The 4,476-nt window shown below is 33.9% G+C and overlaps 1 long non-coding RNA gene across 1 annotated transcript; it reads right to left on the reverse strand.

The window, feature by feature from the left end:
* Window positions 1-598: 598 nt before the first annotated feature.
* Window positions 599-2,340, reverse strand: LOC107755952 (uncharacterized). The gene is made up of 3 exons (XR_001641760.1): window positions 2,048-2,340; window positions 730-893; window positions 599-617 (listed from the first exon to the last, which is right to left on the reverse strand). It is a non-coding gene; the product is annotated as an uncharacterized LOC107755952 (long non-coding RNA).
* Window positions 2,341-4,476: the final 2,136 nt, after the last annotated feature.

Consider the following 4,476-nt stretch of genomic DNA (forward strand, 5'->3'; position numbering starts at 1 on the left):
TAAATAAATAAATGCATAAGTGCAAAGATAACTCAATAATTAAATGTATAAATAAATGCACAAGTACTAAAATAAATGTATGAATCAATAAATGTAATAACAAATAAATAAATGCATAAATAAATGCACAAGTGCAAAAATAAATGCATAAATAAGTAAATACATAAGAGCAAAAATAAATCAATAAATAAGTGCATAAATAAATACATAAGTGCTAAAATAAATGCACGAATCAATAAATGTATAAACAAATACATAAATGTATAAAATAAATGCACAAGTGAAAAAATAAATAAGTGCAAAAACAAATGCATAAATAAATGTATAAATAAATGCATAAGTGCAAAATAAGTGCAAACATAAATCCATAAACCAATCAATAAATGTATAAACAAATAAATAAATGCACAAGTGCAAAAATAAATTAGTGCAAAAAATAAATGCAGAAATAAATGTATAAATAAATGAATATGTGCAAAGATAAATGCATAAATAAATAATTGCATACATAATGAAATAAATACTTAGTTATATACTCAGCTCAGAATGAACAAGAAATAAACTTTATTATAACTCCAATTCAGTAACACGCAGTGTTTGGCTTCTGGATCCAGCAACTGCAGAGGTTTAGGAGATTCAGTCAATGGCATCTGTTGTGATAGCTTAACTTATTGATTTCTGTGAAATGCCGGTGGCCTTTTGGAGAAAATGATGTTCTAATTTGCTCACCGGGAGTCTGGAGAGATGGAGGTTGTGACTTCAGCTGTCTGCTGTGGGTTGGTCGGCCGTCTGTGAGGCCCTTAGTGAATGTTTGATTCACTGCGGCCCTTTACAAAACTGAGACTGTTCCCCGCATCCAAGATAAAATTTAGACTTGATTAGGTCTCTGGTGCCTATAAAAAGATTTTAGGTCATGGATGAGAGATGACAGTACGGCTTCTCACAAACATTTCAGATTAAACAATGAGACGCAACAAAGGTTTCCACTGTAGTGGAACAATTTCAATCAATTTGAGTTGTAATGGTACTGAAATAAAATAAAATAAAATGCCTAATTGAAAGAAATTGAGCTTGAAAGTTAGAAGAGATAATTACTCTTGTTCAAATATTCAATGAAAACTGCATTATGCACATCCATTTCTGAAAAACTGAATTGCTTAGAAAATAAAAGCTAATATTCAAATTGTGGAAAATGTTTAATCAATTTTTAGTTGTAATGTTAAATAATGCAATGTGAAATAAATAATTAAAAATAAAATAAAATGAATGAAAATAAAATAAAATAAAATAAAATGCCTCATTGTAAGATGTTAAAAAACACAAATAATAAAAGAAGTTAAAATATTGGGTGTCACTGCTCTGATTGTAAAAACTTATATTAAATGAAAGAATTTGAGCTCAAAATTGATTTTCAGTCAATTTGAGTTGCAATGCTACTGAAATTAAACATAAAAAATAAGATAAAATAAAGTTCCTAATAATAAATATAATTCCTATTAATAAAATAATAAAGGAGAAAGTGAGAGAGAGCTGTAATATTACTGAAATAAATCATACAATTAATTAAAATATAAAATAAGTAAGGCCAGGTAAAATAAAACGCCTAATATTTCTTTTTTATTTATTTAATAATTTACATTTAAAAAAAATATATATAGACTACAAATAAAATACTGAAAACTTGTGCACATAAAATATAGAAATTTCAGGATGCGTCACTCCTGAGACTGTAAAAACTGAAATGAATTGAAAGAAACTGAGCTCAAAAGTTGGAAGAGACAACTACTGTTCAAATATCCAATGAAAAATTCATTATGCACATCCATTTTTGGAAAAAAATAATTGCATAGAAAACAAAGGAAAAGAAAAGCAAATAAACTGTGCAGAACGAGTTACATGCCACCCATTTAAAAAGGGTTTCCAAAAGCAAACCCAGAGTCTAAGCAACAGTGATGCTTTCCTTCTTGAACTGTATATGAAAGCATTTTTATAAAAGGTTAAAAACATCCAGTGATGAATAAAACTGCTGCACGCGCCGTAAACGCACGTCTGTGATCCTCTCAGCCGTTACGGGACTGCTGATGTATCATCTCTAAATGTTAGCACATTTGTTCCTCTCACAGTCAGTATAATGCTGGCATCACACTTTTCACACAGTTCGGATCCACACTAAAAGCACAGAGTAAGCAAAGCGTGGCTGTCCCGCTGTGACGAAGGTGATGAAGGTGCAGAGGCTCATCTCAGCGCGAGCTCCTCGTTTGCACGGCCCATAATGAACTCTAATTGCAGGGCTGAGATGGGGCCGCTGGGCTCTACGGGACGGCTTCAGCCCACTGAGACTCGCTGACAGATCTACAGCCGCCTGCGACGCTTCAAATGAGCCATTTATAGCTGTAATTAATTAGCAGACAGGTAGTTAAATACATGGATTGAAGGTGATGAGCGGCTAATGACTGCAGCGCTTCCTCACGCTGACCTCAGGTCAGAATCAAATACTAACACGCTGCAATTATAAACATTTCAAACAGCAACTCGCATGATAAAGTCAGCGAGTGACATGCAGCTCATTCTCAAAATTAATATTTTTTCCAGGGTTATTATTGTTAACTAAAACTAAAACCACAAAAAAGTTCATAACTTGAAACAGAATAAACATGAACTAAAATAAAATAGTAAGAAAAACCATAAACTTACGTTATTTCAGGTATTGTCTATGCAAAATTTCTCATTTTTGTTTAGTTGAAGCTCTAAAATATCTACAACTAAAAATATTTAAAATATAAACGTAATATTTAAATATTTTAAATATACTAATACATATTTAAAAAAACGAATATAATGACAGAACAAAATTACTAAAACTAAAACTAAAATTAAAACAAACAATATTTAAATAAATAAACTTTCTGTCACGATACGTCAGAAGGAAACAAGGAGACGAGGAGATACACTTCTAATTGAACAGACTTTAATAACATAAACTCCAAAAGGGCAGACAAAGTAGAACGGGGTATGACAATAGACACCGAACAAAGAACTCTGAACTAGTGCTGGGCGGTATGACCAAAAATTATTATCACGGTATTTTTCAAAATTATACCGGTTTCACGGTACATTACGGTATTTTTTTTTTCATGCATGACGGGGTGTTAACCATATTTTCTACTGATTGAGAGAGGAAATACTGCAGTATATTGACTTACCAAACACTCCTTAAGTACACAACTAAATGAGGGGAATACGAGACACACCTGGGGCCCGTTTCAATAAGGAGGCTCAACCAACTCTGAGTTAAAACTTGAACTCTGAGTTGACTTATTCTGAGATGGGAAACTCTGAGTTTTCGGGTTCAGAACAGCTGAATTGAGTTAGTTCAATCGACTCTGAGTAGGTTGACATGCCCTGCGTTACATTCGGAAGGGCTCATCCCTATGCCCTAATCCATTCAAAGGGTTTACCCTCCGGAGTGAGAGCTTCGAAGGGTTGAAGGGTGTAGGGGACCAAACAACTGTTTCTTGAAGTGCCCTTCAGAGGGCGATATATCCCGTTTGGAACGCACCGTCTCCAGTTTAGTTTAGTGCGTGCACCACGACTATGAAAAGCCATGATCAATGGAGCTCCGATATTACGATTCACCATGGCAACAGTTCCCGACAAAAAGACGTCTGCATACTTCAGAGTCAATACAAGTTTAATTCTTATCACTGTTATAATATCACAGGTGAAAACTGGCAGAACACTAGGTTATTGAACTAATAGGCTATTGGTATCCCAAGGGCAAAAAATATATATAAAATAATAATTATAATAATAATTTAAGTGCATTTTTCTTATTTTACAAATGATCTGCCAATAGGGTAAGAAAAATACGGCAGCGGCTATTTGTGGAATTAGCATAGGCTACTTTCTTAGCCATAGATCATATTTATAGTAGGCTAAGTGCAAATAGCTCTAGATGCTATTTACACTTAGTGAAAATAGTGATATATTCTATTTACAATGTAAAAGTAGCAGTTCTTTGCAATAAGTGTAAATAATAATTAGATGCAAAGCATTTTTTCAGCGTGCATGAATGAATGTAGTATTTAAACATCGCTTGTGCTTTAAAAAGGGGGAGGAGACCGAAAGAAACTCTGGGTTTACCGAAGAAAACCTGCTCCTGACCAGGTTAGGTTCACAGAGTAAGTTACCACGGTAACTGACTCTGAGTATAAGTTACCTCTCTTTCAGAAACGGGCTTGACTTACCCTGCTTTCTCGGGTTTGACAAACCTCCCATTCTGAAACGGAAAACCCAGAGTTTCCCTCATTTCAGGGTTAACATACTCAGAGTTTTCACTTAACCTCCTTTCTGAAACGGGCCTCTGGAACTCAATCAGGGAACAGGAACAACCAAATATGGGCATAATGAAACAAGAGGCAGGAACACAGGGAAAACAAAACAAAAACCGACCATAAACGTGACACTTTCTTTCCT

Source organism: Sinocyclocheilus rhinocerous, unplaced genomic scaffold, assembly GCF_001515625.1.
Source record: "Sinocyclocheilus rhinocerous isolate Xijiao unplaced genomic scaffold, SAMN03320098_v1.1 scaffold1463, whole genome shotgun sequence".
Lineage (NCBI taxonomy): Eukaryota > Metazoa > Chordata > Actinopteri > Cypriniformes > Cyprinidae > Sinocyclocheilus > Sinocyclocheilus rhinocerous.